Source organism: Panthera leo, chromosome B1 (genome assembly GCF_018350215.1).
Source record: "Panthera leo isolate Ple1 chromosome B1, P.leo_Ple1_pat1.1, whole genome shotgun sequence".
NCBI classification, from domain to species: Eukaryota; Metazoa; Chordata; class Mammalia; order Carnivora; family Felidae; genus Panthera; species Panthera leo.
The window spans coordinates 7,692,303-7,709,695 of record NC_056682.1 but is presented as its reverse complement, the minus strand read 5'-3'; the positions used below and the strand labels follow the sequence as shown (position 1 = coordinate 7,709,695).

The window sequence follows — 17,393 nt, the reverse complement described above, 5'->3', positions numbered from 1 at the left end:
CAAGTAAAATTGGCACACTGTGTAAAAAAAAAAACTCAACCATATACTCTTCACAAGAGTCATACTTTATTAGAAGGGAATATAGAATGGTTGAAAGTGAAAAACAGAAAATTATATGCTAGATTATTAACCAAAAGACAGCTATTATAGTTACATAAATAAAAGAGAAAATAAATTTTAAGGCAAGATACAGTAGTAGAGGGACAGAGGGACATTACTTAAGAATAAAGGGGTAGATTCGACCAAATGACAGAACAGTCCTAAAACTGTCTGCACTCAAACTACAGGACTCTCAAACATAAAAAGCAAGAATAATGGAATTAAAGGATACAGATACAGATCCATCATCATAATGGCAAGCTTTGAGTAATAAATCTCAATATCTGATGAAATAGAGAAAATTCTGTAGAAGTGTAAAAGATCTGACCATATTTAATAAAATTGGCCAAATGACATATATAGGTAAAATACTGTATCTAACAGTGATAGAGTTCACATTCTTTTCTAGCGAACATGGGGTAATAACAAAAAGAAACAGTGTGCTGAGCTATGAGGAAAAGCTGACCAATTTCCAAAATATTGGAATTCTTTGAGTGTATTTTCCAGTTGGAATGAAGTCTGAGATCAATAAAAGAAAGATAACTAGAAAATCCACAACTGTCTGGTAATTAAACAGTGTGCTTCTAAATAATCCTTGATTCAAAGAATAAGTAAAAATGGAAGTTAGAAAAAACTTAGTACTAGATGGCAAAGCCACAACAAATAGAAATTGGGGGTTACAGCTCAAGCAATGCTTGGAGGTAGAGGGTTACCGACTTATGTTTTTCTAACAGAAAATAAAAAAGAAGGATTTAATTTTCTATCTCAGAAAGTCAGAAGAAAGCAAAATAAATCTTTAAAAATGCAGAAAAAGGAAATAATTCTGAAAAGAGAAAGCACATTTATATTTACAAACATATAATAGTAAAAAATCGACTAAACCAAATGCTGGTTCCTTTAGGTCAACTTTTAGAAGACTTAAAAAAAAAAACAGAAAAAGTACAAATATAAATAACAGGAATAAAAAAAAAGACATCACTATTGGAACTACTGACAATCAAAAAAGAATAAGAGAATGTATTAACACATTTGCAGGACTATAACAGATAACTTGGATGAATGGACTAATTCCTCAAAAAAACCCACAAGTTACCAAAGTTGAAGAAAGAATGAGAAAATCTAAGTGGCATTAATATAAGGCTACAATTAAAACTCTCCCACAGACAATCTCCCAGGCCCAAATGGTTTCACTGGTCCATTTTTGCAAATGTTTAAAGAAAAACTTTTACACAAATTTTGAGAGTTACAGTGAAAGGAATCACATCAATTCTTTACACCCTGCCAAAACCTTGGGGCGCCTGGGTGGCTCAGTCAGTTAAGCGTCCAACTTCGGCTCAGGTCACGATCTCGCGGTCCGTGAGTTCGAGCCCCACATCGGGCTCTGGGCTGATGGCTCAGAGCCTGGAGCCTGCTTCCAATTCTGTGTCTCCCTCTCTCTCTGACCCTCCCCCGTTCATGCTCTGTCTCTCTCTGTCTCAAAAATAAACTTAAAAAAAATTAAAAAAAAAACAAAACCTGGAGAAGACTTTGAGAGGGAATTATAGGGCAATCTCTCTCCTAACCTAAGTGTAAAAATCCTAAACAAAAGAGTAGAGACACGTGTTAATGGATATTAAGATTTAATACTGTGAAGATGTAAAGTGCCTCAAAATTAATCTACAGATTTAATACAGTGTAATTAACAAGTTAACCTAAAATTTAGATGGATGTGTCAATGGCCAAGAATAGTCAAGGCAGTCTTGAAGGTGACAAAGCTGAAAGTTTACACTATCAGCTATCATTACTTCTTTTTTTTTTTTTCAACATTTATTTATTTTTGGGACAAAGAGAGACAGAGCATGAACGGGGGAGGGGCAGAGAGAGAGGGAGACACAGAATCGGAAACAGGCTCCAGGCTCTGAGCCATCAGCCCAGAGCCTGACGCGGGGCTCGAACTCACGGACCGCGAGATCGTGACCTGGCTGAAGTTGGACACCCAACCGACTGCGCCACCCAGGCGCCCCTATCAGCTATCATTACTTCTTATAAAGCTACAATAATTAAGACAGTGTAGTACTGATATAAAGATACAAAAACCCACTAATGGAACACAATGAATCTAGAATAAACCCCTTCATGGGCTGTTAACTGATTTATGATGAAGGTGATAATGCTGTATGGTGAGCAAAGAACAGACCTTTAAATAACTACTTGTGGGTCAACTGAATACCCTTAGAGAAAAATACAAAGAAATCTTCACCCCAATCTTATAGAATACCAGGAAAAAAGCACCAATACCAGAGAGACTGGAAATCTAAATATGTAAAGTAGAATAAAGCTTTCCAAGAAAACTAATAAGAATATATAGTCTTTGGAGTAGAAAAAGATTTACTAAACAAGACACACCCAAAAAGCACAAAACCACAAAGGAAAACAATTGACATATTACATTAAAATCACAAACTTATGGGGGCACCTGGGTGGCTCAGTCAGTTAAGCGTCCAACTTCAGCTCAGGTCATGATCTCACTAATGGTGAGTTTGAGCCCCGCGTCAGGCTCTGTGCTGACAGCTCAGAGCCTGGAGCCTGCTTCAGATTCTGAGTCTCCCTTTCTCTCTCTGCCCTCCCTCTGCTCGCACGCTGTCTCTCTCAAAAATAAACATTAAAAATTTTTTTAAATAAAATAACATTACAAACATATTCACCAGACATCAATAAAAGTGAAAATCAAGCCACAGAGTAGGAGAAAATATACATATATTCAACAAAAAACCAATCTACAAAAAAAGAAAAAAGACTGGTAAGCCAACAGAAAAATGGACATAAGACTTGGACAAAAGACAAAAGAACTCCATCATCACAAAAACAAAACTACGAACATATGAAAAGCTGTCCATTATTATTGCAAATTAAAACCACAATGAGATACTGCTACATTTCCAACACAAGGGCTACAATGCACAATACCACAGGTTGGCAAGAATGCAGAGTAATTGAAACTCATATACTACTCATGGGAATGTAAATTGAAACAAACAATTTGGACAACTCATTGGCAGGATCCTCTAAAGCTGAACACAAATACACCATATGACCCAGCATTTCACTCCCGCTCATTAGCCAACAGCAATGGGTATTATGGGTATTTATGCTCACCAAAGACATGTATTGTAATGTTCAGAGCACTTCTATAGCAGCACCAGAGTGGAAACTTCTCAGATCTATACTAACAGCAGAATGGGTAAATAACTGGGATATATTCATACAATGGAATGGTTTACAGTAATGAGAATGAATGGATAACAATTCCATGTAACCTATACAAATGAATCTCACAAACAATGTTGACTGAAAGAAGCTAGACACAAAGATAATACATTATCCTATTATTTCATTTACATAAAGCACAAAAACAGACAATATTAACCTATTCTGCAAGAGGTCAGGATAGTGGTTATCCTTGGTGGGGGTGATGAATGCTGATAACATTCTGTGTATCCTTAAACAAAAAAACAAAAACCTAAGAGAAGAACTGTCTCTGGATGATATGCTCCTTTGTATCACAGTTATCATACCCAGTAAGTTCTTTTTAATGAATCCTCACCTCCTGAAAGTTTGACCAAAGTTCCTAACTGGAATCTCCACATTGACCTAGTCTAAAAATTAAAAATGATGTGCACTAAGGTAATTTAATAAGTCTAAAATTTCCAGCACATTTAATGCTGTATCATAAATCAAATATTTTGGGTTTTTAGACTATAAAATGGAGTTCCAAGTTAACCACTACTTAATAATTTGATTTTCTAAGAAAGTCCATTTTTGAGCAGTTTCTTAAATATATTGTATTTTTAAGGTACATAAATGTAGTTTCAATCAAAATTCAAAGAAAAATATCTTCCTGTTTAAGAAAGCAATTCTTTTTATGAAAGTGGACACAGCAAAAAGAGTATAATCAGCTGTTCAAAATATCTGTATTTTTAGATAAGCATATATTTCTCCATATAAACATCTCTGTCTTTGCTATTTCATAAAACCTAGAAGAATAAATTCAAAATGTCCTCTGAAAAGCATTTTTATAAAATGTCGATGAATCAACATTAGACAAAATAATTTTAGAAACAGAGGAAAGTGTATTGCTAGACTCTGTACTGCCCAAATTGTTGACAATAAAAAGCATTAGGATGTATGGGCTACATTAAGAGCAGGGACGTGCCATTTTCAGCCCACCCTTTCTCTCTCACCTGTACCTGGACGAGGAAGACCCAGGTCCCAGTAGATATCCTAGGTCATAAGATGAGAGTTACACCCAAGAATTGGTACAACAGAGAACTGGAAGAAGCTAGATCTCTGAAAACTTCTTGGACTTCGAACTTCCAGACCTTTTTCTTTTTAATGACAGAGAAATGAACTTCGATTTCGTTTAAGCCGCTATTATTTTGCATTTCTTTATTGTATTTAATCAAATCTGAGGTATTGTATAATTTGAGAAGTCGTATATTAGAAAGTAGAATTAATTAGTCAATAATGTCAATTAGCTAAACCCTTAATTCTTTGTCTTTAAATATATTTAACTATCATGCCTTCATCACCACAGATAAACACTATTGCTAAAATCCAATCATTATTTCCTACAATAATACAATAAGCAGGGCTGGGTTACCCTATTGTGCCTTACCAAATACACTCACCTTGCGACTACCTCACCTTCGGTGAAAAACACCTTTATCCACGTACATATCTCTGCCGTTATAATTTTATTTCATTCATTTCGGTAAATATTTACCAAGTGTGTATCATAGCTAGGCACTGATTCTAGTTACTAAAGATACACAGATGAACAAGAAACAAACAGGAAAAAAAAAAAGCCCTCCTTCAAGAAGCTTACGGCATTAGCAGAGCTAGACGTGGCACAACCACTCTCTGGTGTCTAACCAACAGCATTCTCACCCGTGTCCGCCCCTGCCAACAGAAACCCAAAGTATTCAGGTACAGGCAGAATTACAGTGATCTCAGGGAGGACAGACTTTTCCTATCACCTAGGAGGTGATGCTCGGCCTAAACCATAAGCCAGTTGTAGTAATACCGTTCTCCTTGGACAATTATTAGGCTAAGTGCGGGCGCGTGACTCAGTTTCAGCTGATGGAATGTCGGCAGATATCTCAGATGCCCTTCTCTCGCTGCTTCTTCTGTCTTGGGTGCTGATGTGAAAGTGTTGCTGCAGGAGCTATCTGGAATCCATGAAACCAAGGCCAAGAAAACACCAGAAAGGTTGCAATTCTAACATTTTGATGCGCTATCTTCAGTTACTTGTTATGTATTTTTTTTGATGTCTCTTTAAGTTACTGGTCTGGTGTTATTTACATTTCATTTCTTTTCTGATCGACACAAATTTATGAAACAATTTTCAATAGCAGCTTTAATAGCAAATGAGCAGAAGGGTAAGAGGAGCAGAAAGACAAATGAACCCAAATCTGCGTTGTGTTCGAGAGGCTGTAACAAAAGAAAGGGGGAGGTGTGAACTTCTAGGCAGAAATTATTTCTCTATGCCCAAAATATGATGATACATGAGGAGAAAGAGTGAGTTGTCTGACGGACAAATAGGTACAAGAGAAAATGATGGAAAGTCACGCAGCTCGCGATAAGGATTGTGGATTTTATCTTACATGTGACGGGGAGTTATTGAAGCAGTTTAAGCATGGTAATTATGATATCAGATTTTCTGATTTACAAATACTATCCTGGCACTCCCGGGAGAAGGCTGGTGGGCGACAGGGCAACAAAACATGAAGAAGAAGGTGAGAAACGATCAGGGTGAACTAATAACCTGATGGCAAGTGAAGGTACAGGAGGACTCCCAGGAAGACTGGGTTTCTCAGCTGCCTTACTCATTGATCCGGCAGCATTTACTGAAAGGGGAAGTCAGGAACAGGACAGGTCCAGGGTAGAGTTCTACTGAGATACATCGTGCAGTGTGCATAGGACATGTGGGTACTCATGCCTGAAAGTCACTGAGAAATTAAGATCAGGACCCCAAAAATAAAAACCAGCCACAGATAAGCAAAGGGCATAATTATATTACTAATAATTCATTACTGGGTTCTATTTTTCCTATATGGAGGCATTTCTTAATTACTTTGCATTCTGTTACTTACATGGCACTAAGTCCACAACAATGATTAATATGTGAGCCAAACTAGAGAAATAGCTAAATTTAACTGAAAATTTGTTATACTTTCAGATTCCAACTGAGAAGTTCTGCACACCCCCACGTTTCCTGGTTCAAAGCCCTGTTTTGTTCACAGGCTCAACCTGCCGGCAGTCTCCTGCTTGAGGCAGGTGTTAACAGGTGCTCTGGCTTCTACAGCAGCCCCTCAGGGCCTCTCACAACTTCCCACTGAAACATAGCAGCGAACTTTTGCTCACTGCTTCCCCATCATGTTCCTTCTGTTCTTTCAGAAACAGTTCTACAGGTTGGTTTGCGGGTCCCTGCTCTGTTTGGGTCAAGGCTTAAGTGGAAGACCAGTTTGAACTAGAGCAGGTGATTCACATTGATGCTAATCACTTCTCTAGCCATAGAGATGTGATGGGAACACAACGATGGGAACACAGGTTCAAGGTGTCTCGGCGGGAAACTCAGGGCTTTGATAAGAACTGCTGGAAAAAGAGGCTCTATTTTACATCCACTTAAGCCACAGTCACTCTGAAATCTGAGCTCGTGCAATCATCTTGCTATCCTGAGAAGATACCAGGAATTGCCGGGGGCTCCTACCTAGTTTGAGAAAGCGCCAGCACGGTAGAGAGGGGCTGAGTCACAATGATAGTAATTGAGCATTGAAGTTAGCTACTATACTTGCACTCTAACTAACTTTAGACTTTTTAGTTATATGAAGAGTAATACACATTGTATTTTCTGTTGCTGGAACCAGAACTGGCTCCCATAAGATCATGGAAAACACACAGGCACACACATGCGCACACATAAACTTTCCTAGTAGCACTCAAAACACGGTCTCAGAATCATTCTTGTGAGGAATCCCCACTAAATACATAGGTTCTTTCATTGCTGTCTTGGGTCTTAGTGTTCTAGTGGATCATCCACAACATTGCTAGAAATTTTAAAAGGCTTTCTCCCAAGAAGTATGTATAAATTTACATTATCACTGTCTCACTAGCTGTCCCCATTTAAAACAACATCTATGTCAATCAGAAAAATTCCACTATGTCGTGGGAGATACAGTGCTGCCGTTGTCATTCCCTTCAGGCACCTCTTCTCTGTCCTGTCCACTCAATTCATGATTTTTACGTACACGTCCTCAGTGACTACAGAAAAATTCAGTGAGGGGCTCCTGGGTGGCTCAATCGGTTGAGCATCTCACTATTGATTTCAGTTCAGTCATGATCCCAGGGTTGTGAGATCGAGCCCCGCACTGGGCTCCATGCTGGGCGTGCAGCCTGCTTAAGATTCTCTCTCCCTCCCCACCTCTGCCCCTCCCCCACTCGTGCTCACTCTCAAAAATTAAAGTAAAAATAAATGAAAACTCAGCAACTAGAAAAAAATGGGACAAATGAGAGATAAGACATAATACTGTACTCGAAGTATAACTCTTTAGTGATATAATACAAAGGAAGGAAAAAGCAACAAGGTACTTGTATTTTTTATGTATTTTCTCCAACCACTTGGCCAAGGTAGAGGGGAGAAAATTCTGTCTCAGCACAACAGAACCATACTCGGTAATGAAAAGCATGACAGATGATGGCAATTAGGCGAGGATATTGGCAAACATTGGATTTTTATACTGATCAGATAGTGATGTAACTGATCCATTGTCCCAGAACACAGCGTTTGGGCCCTGCAGGCAGCAATCTGCATATTGTCTTTGGATGTCCTTTATGAGTCTCCTCCCATTCCAGAATGAGAATGAAGATATTAGATACCACCAGCTATGATCAAAAGGCTGTGGGATGAGATAGTCAAAACAATAATCCTGAAGAAAATAAAAAGCAACAGAAGATCCATACCAAAGAGCAATAAAAGGCTTCAAACTGGAAAAAATTCAAACTGGAAAAAAAAACAAAAAAAAACAAACCCCAAAACGTATTAGTGATTTCAGAAAACAAGCAAAAAAAAATTCAAAAACATTGTGGGAAAACAAAAATTTTTTTTTTTTTAATTAGAGACGAAATGAAATATACAGTGTACAGGGGATGAAACCCCAACCTACATATTATAAACATGTTTAGAGAAAACAGAAGCACAAGTAACAGAAATAAAAGCAACAACCCAAGAGGTAGCCAAAATAACATTATCTGGGTTGAAAAAGACCCTGATTAGGACCCTGAAAGTAGTCCTCTTGTTTCAAGCAAAATATAATTACGGCAAAGTCAGGGCACTTCATTTATTTTTTTGTACGACCCTATGAGCATGTAAGTAGAATTTTTTTAAATGTTATGTACAAGTGCGGAAAATGCAGATTAACATATCTCACCACTGCACCAAATTCCAAAAATCAGCAGTACAATAACTATTTTAAATTCAGCCACTGTGATCTCACTATTCTATAAATGGACAAAATATAATTCATGTGTGAAGGGAAAATGAACCAACAGAAACGCACTGTCATACACACAAGGATTTAGAAGGCAATTTAACCATGAAAAATTCCTTCGAAAATTACTTGAATAAAAATTAGAGGCTTTTGGAGAGAGGCAAACCATAAAATGGATCCAACTACACAGAACAAACTGAGGGGTGGAGAGGAGGTGAGTGGGTGGGGGATGGTGTGAATGGGTGATGGGCCATAAGGAGGGCACTTGTTGGGATGAGCACTGTTGTATTTAAGTGATGCATCACTACATTCTACACCTGAAACTAGTATTACATAGTATGTTAACTAACTGAAATTTAAGTAAAAACAGCAAACTAAAAAAATAAAGTCTAGCTTGTCCGATATTTAAAAAAAAATTTACAGGCTTTTAAAAAATTAAAACAACTCAAATATGGACGTTCATGCAATTTTAAAAATATATTAAGCAAATAAATCTGAATATTTAAGTTTAATGGTTACAAAAATTCATATATCAAGAGTAATTACTGAAAGAGAAGACCAGAGAAGAGTTAGTTATAAAAATCTGAACATCTTGGTTTTCCCAAGTACTGAAGTTTTGGAAAAGAAGAAAACAAAGTATACTAAATTTCTCATTTCACAAAGGTAATCAATAGACACAATTTGTGTCTTGGTATTTAGGGAGAAATTAACTCAAAGTATTTTTATAACTTAAAAATCATCATGAAATATTAAATTTTGTTATTTTTATGTTAAAATAGACTATAAATAAAGTCAAAATAAAATAATCAGACAAAAATGTATAAACATATATATACATCTTAATATGCAAACACTGGTACCCAGCAGGTTTGAGAAACAGTAAGAAAAATTAATAAAAGGGATTGAAAGTGTATTCAAAGGTCAGAGATATATCAGGATGCAGATATTCAAGGTAGTTTTGTTTAACTCACCTTTATACTCCCTAGAATTTTGCAAATTTTCTTAACTGCATTGATTATATTAATAAAAAAACAACAACATAAAAACACCTTGCTGAAAATCAGTGTTTAAAATTTTAATACAGGGGCATCCGGGTGGTTCAGTCTGTTGAGCATATGACTCTTGATTTTGGCCCAGGTCACAAACTCATGGTTCACGGGTTTGAGCCCTGCACCGGGCTCTGTACCGACAGTGCAGAAACCTGCTTGGGATTCTCTCTCTCTGCCTCTCTCCAGCTCGAGTGCTCGCTGTCTTTCTCAACATAAATAAATAAACTTTAAGAATAAAGAAAATTTTAATACATTATACATTGAGTTATGCAAAAATATTTTCATAATCATATATCAGTATGTGCTTATTCGAAAACATTTGGAAACTGTCCAGAAATGGGAAGGATTTTTTTTTTTAATCGGCCACTGGCCTACTCATTTGAGATCTTTCTCCTCTGTCTGGTATCCATAATTCTAAATGACCACTATTCTCACTGATAGGTAGAGCCACGGATTATCAAGGACGAATGAAATTTTAAAAGACCTCTAAATCATCTCAAAGTGTGTGTCTCAGATCTCCTGCATCAGAGTTAACTGAGAAACTTGCAAAAACATGCAGATTCCTGGATGCAGATTCACACCCCAAAGCTAGTGGATCAAAATCTTCGGGTAAAGCCTGGAGACTTGCTTTTTAACATTACTACCAGTTGACTTATATGCACAGTAAAGGTGGAGAACTACTTACTTAGTTTAATGGCGCAAAGATAATTTAGCCGAAAAGCTGCCTCTGGTGTCTTGTACTGATCAAGATTCATCTCTCAAATTTCTATCATTCCTAGGTTTACCTTTCATGTGCTTGGCGGGGCAGTTTATCCAAGCATGCCCGACATATGTCAAATCATGATGTTCTTAAGAGCTTACATGGTAAAATAGGTCACAACAAGCACAGTATTAACCTGCATTAAAATCCTGGATTAGGTAGCAAATAGAAAAGACCAAGGTCATTATGGTAGTTCTGGTTTGCACTCAAAATGACCACTACGCCAGTATGAATTCCAATCTGATCAGTAACACACAGGAATTACAAGTAAGATCAAGACAGGGATTCAAAGACACAGCCCAAGTGAATGTAGTTATTCTATCATCCGCCTACACGTATTTTATCACCCATCTGCATATTTATTTTTATGCTTTCCTACATTTTATCCAGCAAAAGGAAAATTCCATGAATTATGGAATTAGATCTCTCTAGGTGCTTGGAGGATTACAGAATCTCCTGAGCGGCAATGTGGGGTAATTTTTAATTTGACTGAAGAAGTAATCCGCTTTTCTTAAACAATATGATCATTTATATACCTTCAGTGTGACCATTCTGAGTCAGCTGAAGAAAAGCAGAGGAGTGAAGTCATATGTGTTCATCCATAAACTAGTAAGTTTGAAGTCAATATTCCACTGAGAGAGACATTTGATATAAACATGTATTTATCATAAAAAAAATAGGATCATTTCCATATAGGGTATGGCAAGAATGTGTAACCTTAGGTTCTATAAACAGGATCATGCCTGCTGAAGAAAGACTTGAGAAGCTATACCATGAATCATTCTGTAAACCTGAGGATCCCCGCCCCCTTCTAATTAATCTGTTCTTGGGTTGGATTATTCATATGAGTTTTTAAGGTAGGGTGGCCTTTATCTGTCTGTGAAAATCATGATTCCCATTTGGCAGAAGCTGTTACTCGGACTGGCATTTTCTTGTTCTAGACAAGGTGTGTTAGAAAATTATTTTGATGGAGCACCTGGGTGGCTCAGTCAGTTAAGCTTCCGACTATTGACTTCAGCTCAGATCGTGATCTCACAACTCCTGAGATCGAGCCCCACATTGGGCTCCAAGCTGACAGGGCAGAATCTGCTTGGGATTCTCTATCTTTCCTTCTCTCTCTGTCCCACCCCCACTCATGCGCTCACATGTGCATGCTCTCTCTCAAAATAAATAAATAAATATATTTTGGCAAGTCAATTTAGAAAAACTAGCAAAGGAAATCCAATGGTTTTAAAGCTTAAAAGCTTTAAAATGAAAAGAAATAGTCCATATGATGTCACTAAATCCAAAAATGTCTTTAACATATGCATGCATACATTGATAGAAGGCCTGAGATGAATCCTAAAGTTTGAGAAGTGAAGGGTTGTATAGGCTAAGGCAGGGCCAATGCAGATCAGGTAAGTTGTTAATCTACTTGGTAGCCCATCTGTCAAAAATTATGCCCCTGGCCAACATAAAATTCCCCTTAAAGATGGATAGTGAAGGTGATACATTATGTCCAAGAAGATATTATCACACGTTTATGAAATGTAGCCACTATTACATTTTCAGGTGGATTCATTTACTTAGCAGTTCCTGGTGCTCCCAAGTAAAGTTTCAAAAGGGGAAGCATGCATGGCCATTAGCAGCTCATGAGGGGACCGGGTCCAAAGGCATAACGCACCTTATATCAATCAGGACTTCCCAAACTCTACTTGGTTAAGAATCACTTGAGGCTTATTAAAACACAGATTCTGGTTTGCTAGGGGTGTGGCCTGAGGATGTGCATTTCCATCCAGCTCCAAGGAGATGCAGTTGCTGCTGGTGCAAGGCACACCTCGACTAACCCTGCTCTAGACGGCTCTGCTATCAAAGTGGCACGAGGTCTAGAAAATAAACATCTGACTTCAAACTGTTGCCCAATGGTAACCACCATCCAGGCTGCAGATGTGACTTCTGAAAGCTTCTTATTTCTAGTCTTCTTAACACCCAATTGTAGGTGTGATGGCTCTGTACACTTATGTACCACTGAGATTCATTAGGATAAAGAATTTCTAAGGTAACTGGATCCCAAAAAATCACAAAGGACTTTACAGCAAAACTCAACTTGTATTAACGAGAAAATTAAAAAATGGCACAAATTGTGGGAAAACACTTTTTAACCAGTATTTTAAGTAAACTTTCTAGGAGACCAAACCCATGTACGACGTTCATTTTGTACAGTTATTTTAACAATATAGAATAAATGTAAGCCATCTAAATCCTTGACTACTCAAACTTTTGAATTAGTCATTTGAAAAAATACAATGAAAGAGAAAATGATGCTGGTGATCACCTCTTCCACAGATTCACTCTGAGCAACACATCATTGTGTGTGTTGTGATCTCATCCAAAATAAGTGTTAGATTAACTGGTCTCTAAGGACCCTTCTGGCCAAAATTCTGAAATGAACCCTTCAAAACCATTACCATGTTTACCTTAAAAATAAAATGTTACTTAACTCTTCATTAAAACTCATTCACAATGTTTTATTTCAAAGGACCAAGCTTAAATATTATTTCATATTAACCATCAATTCTCAAGGCTCCACGTGGGGCTGTTATATATTGGAAAATGAAGGTTTTCCTACAGCACATCAACATGAGTGCTCGGTGTGATGAGAATTATCTTCCACTTTCCAATTTGAGAGTAAATTGTGTGTGTGTGTGTGTGTGTGAGGTAAGAAACTGAACTTATTACACATAACTGCAAATGAGGATGCTGGGGATACTGGTTGATGCTCACAACCTAACGTGTCAACACTGTGGAAGATAATGACGAACCTAAGAATAAGGAAAACTACTGAACTCCTCTCCTGTGAGTTCTCAATGTCTGAGCATTCGGATCTACGAACCAAGTATTGAATGTTGTGACATCCCCACCAAAGCATGAAAAATCATTTCCTACATCTTTTGATAGTTTTCCTGAACATGACAACTATCAGTCATCCCTATAATAGCAAATAACAGTGACAAATTATCTCCCATATGATCTTAGTGTAGATTTATAGGACTTACTGTTGTTACTATAGATAATTAAAATGCAGAATTCCAGAGTTTTAGGAGGTAATCAGGCTAGAAAATCACACTTTGGAAGTACACGTAAAGTAATAAAAAGTAAGACTTCTGTCATTGTTTTTTTAAATTATCTCACTCGAGTAGCCAATAATGTCACATCTGGATCACAAGTGCCACCAACGGCTTCAATTGCAGGTTCCCCCCCCCCTTTTTTTTTTTTTTTTTACAAAGTCTAGCCTATTTCAAATGTTTGAATTTCTCTCCAGTTATATACAGATATCTATATAAGATATAGATATTTTTTCTAGGCATTGAAATCAAGTAACAACAATCTGAACCCTCTATCCTAATGTTTTACCACCAGAACTTTTGAAATCCTTCTAATCAATCATGACGGGATTATTTTCTTTAGCTATACAAAGGCATAGGTCAAAGCTGGTCATTTTACATTTCCCTACCAATATTTGTAACCAAAGTCACAAATCCTTCTTGAACATTTTAAGTAACCTCAGGTAAGACAAAAGATTTTCCCTTGGGTTTTGTTTCTGTATAAATTCTTTGGGGAATTTCTCAAATTCTCTTTAGGCATCCACATCTCATTTCTTGCTCACAAATCTCCAGGAACAGTGTCATCGACAGTGAGAGGATAATTACCATGTAATTATCACAGAACACAGCAGATCTTGGATGTTGAAAAGTGCCAAGCAATTCTTAGTTTAATGTATCTTTCTGATACAAAAGAAGTCAGAGTTAATAAGAAACTCCTCCCAAATTCCTAACATGATTTTTATGGATTAAAATACTCTCAGTAAAATACTCTGTTCCTGAAAACACACTAAAAGCTGTATGCCTTCACTCTAATATTTCAATCTGCTAAATGGAATAGACATACGAAAGACAAAATGACAGAACTCATCAATTGCACAAAGTAGTATATACCTCGTTATACCATGAAGAGCTGAGTAAACTGCTTATTCAGTCATCTGATAAACTTACCTTTCTGGCATGTATTCGATTTCAAATACATTCTACAATATAGGAAGGAAATGTAAATCCTTCGCCATTGTTTGAATTTCACTTTAGTCTTCATTACAGAGTTCAGGCAAACAAAATTAGGTAATCTGGAGAATTTGAACAAATTTTATTGATCATGATAATCTAATCACTTATGTTGGACTTCTAGTATCTACAGGGTGAAAAAACCAAAACTATAGCTGTTCCTAATCTTCTCTGAGTGATTTCAAAACCGCCACTGGCTTCTCCAAGCCCAGGCTGAGGGTATACCGACAGGCAAGAGAGAACAACAAAAACATTCTAGCCCTCACAGTCCCTCTACTGGGAGCAGAAGATTTAAAAACATTTTTTTTTCCAGGGGTGCCTGGGTGGCTCAGTCGGTCAAGCGTCCAACTTTGGCTCAGGTCATGATCTCACAGTTTATGTGCTTGAGCCCCACGTCGGAGCTGTGCTGAGCCCCACGTCTGTGCTGACAGCTCAGAGCCTGGAGCCTGCCTCAGATTCTGTCTCCCTCTCTCTCTACCCCTTCCCTGCTCATGTTCTGCCTCTCTCTCACAAAAATAAACAGACGTTTAAAAAATTTTTCAACATTTTTTTCCAAAGCTAAATTTGTGGTAAATTCATTACTATGCTAAATTACTATGCTAAACTACTAAGCTAAATTCATTACTATGTAATGAATAAGAGTCAAAAAATTTTAGGACACCAATATTAGGAATAACAAATAAAAAGAGTGAAGAATTTTTAAACTTTCCAGTAAATATATTTGCTTTTTCCCCCCAGAGATACCCACAGTTCTTTATGTATTTCTATAAATATTAATGCAGGAGAAATTCAGATCAATATAAATAATAATATTCAACTAGCCATTTTAATATAAAGTTTAAAGACCTCACTTAAGAAAATATGATTTTTTATATTGCACATAAAAAATAAATACAGTGCCCATTATATTTTGGGCTGTTAAGGAAGGAAGGAAGGGAGGAAAGAAGGTTTTTCTTTCCACGCATGCCCTTTGAAATAGGCCCCTGGTTTATTCCAATTGAGAAGACTTCCCAAAAACTCAATGTAATGACCTAAAACTAGCATTTGTAACACTAATCTCTAATCCACTAATGTTTCCCCAAATTTTGAGTTAATGGACCATTTTTCATAGTCACTTAATTACTGTTTTAATGTTAGATCACAGAACAGTGAAAGACTGTCAGATTTCCTCCTTCACACAGGTAAGACACAACTATGCCCATCTCCTTGCACACCTAGGCCAGTGAGGCAGAATCCCAAAAGGATGGAACAGGGTGCTTTTTCCCCAGGGGCTGCATCACCAGAGGCCCCGCACGGGCTCCTCTGAAGCAGAGCAGCGCGAATACCCAACACCTGCGGTGTTCTAGCATAATCACCTGGAGATTATTCTCTCACTGGGGAGGAGATTATTCCCGGAGATCTGCGAGCAAGAGATACAGACACCTAAAGAGAATTTTAGAAATTCCCCCCAAAGAATTTACTCTATAAAGAAAACGTAGAGGAAAACCTTTTTCTTACCTGAGGTTCCTCAAAATGTTCAAGAAGGACTTGTAACTTTGTTTCTAAAAATTGGTAGGGAGGGAAACCTGGGTGGCTCAGCCGGTTAAGCACGAGACTGTCAATTTCAGCTTCGATCATGCTCTCATGGATCTTGGGTTCCACCCTGGGTCTGGCTCTGTGCTGACAGCGCGGAGCCTGCTTGGGATTCTCTCTCCCTCTTTCTGCCCCTCCCCTGCTCGCTGTCTCTCTCTCAAAATAAATAAACTTTAAAAAAAAAAAAATTGGTAGGGAAAATAAGTTTCTCTGGGGGATATTTCCGAAACACTCAGTGAAACATTCAGAAATGTAATCTCTCTGTTCAAACCCTTGTGAAAGCCTCCATCAATCCATCAAAAGAAGTTACAAAAACAAGTGGGTTAGATTTGGTACATAATCAAACTTCACTAAATTTCATTTAAATCAATGGCTTTTAATGTAGTAAAAATTAAAAAGTCAGCTTAAATTTGCTCCTTTTAATATGTGTATGCAAAATACAAATATATGTATTTAATATTTGTATGCAAAACTCTGGGGACCTGTGGGTGGAAAAGCAGGAAAACATTGTATTTTTATGATTTACCACAGGCTATGCCTCTCACACTTAATACCGTCTTTTTTTTTTTCCTTTTCACTCAGTAAAACCTGAATATTAAGACCATCTTCGAAAGGGCTGGTAGTCAGTAGAGAAGCGCCCGGCGGGCACAGAGATGTGAATAACAACCTGACTCCGGTGGTACAAACACTTAATAACCTTAAGAATTAGAACTGTGTCCCTCGTCGTGGCCGCTTTACACCCCAGGCGCAGCTCAGATAAACCCACGCTGGCTGCGCGTTGTGCCTCGTGATAATCAGGTGCGTGACCCGAAAACTCCGAAGCTTCCCCCGCCAGCAACGTCGTGTGCAAATCCCAGGAGGGCGCGCTCAGCCCCGGTGTGCGGTCCCCACGGGCGCGCTCGCACGCCGGCTCCAGCGACGCCACCGCGGTTCGAAGACCACCGTTCACGCCCGCGCCCGCCCCGCTCTCACCCTGCGCCCCGCGGGCTCCTTACCTGGAAGAGGCGGCGACCGCAGCGGCGGACAGCGGAAGGTGCTGAAGCGGGCGCGGCGGCGGCGGCGCAAGATCAGCCCGCGTGCGCCCCGCCCTCCCCGCCTGCGCGCCGCGGGCTCGCGGGGCGGGGCGGCCGGGCCGCGGGTTGCGGAGGGGCGGGGGGAGGGCGCGGGGAGGGAGGGGCTCGTCGCGCCGGACCGCGCGCCCCGCTCTCCTGGGCCCTCCAGGAAGACCACGTGACGGCCACGCTGGTCCCTGATTGGAGCGCCAGGCGGAGAGGCGGCAGCGGCGCCTGACCCG

The 17,393-nt window shown here is 38.7% G+C and overlaps 1 protein-coding gene across 1 annotated transcript in view; it reads right to left on the bottom strand.

Annotated features, from left to right (window-relative positions):
• Positions 1 to 17,140, bottom strand: part of WDR17 (WD repeat domain 17) — a 106,386-nt gene extending 89,246 nt beyond the window's left edge. The window contains exon 1 of the mRNA XM_042934208.1: positions 17,095 to 17,140. The gene's annotated coding sequence lies outside the window, so the exon portion shown is untranslated. The remainder of the gene's footprint in view (positions 1 to 17,094) is intronic.
• Positions 17,141 to 17,393: the final 253 nt, after the last annotated feature.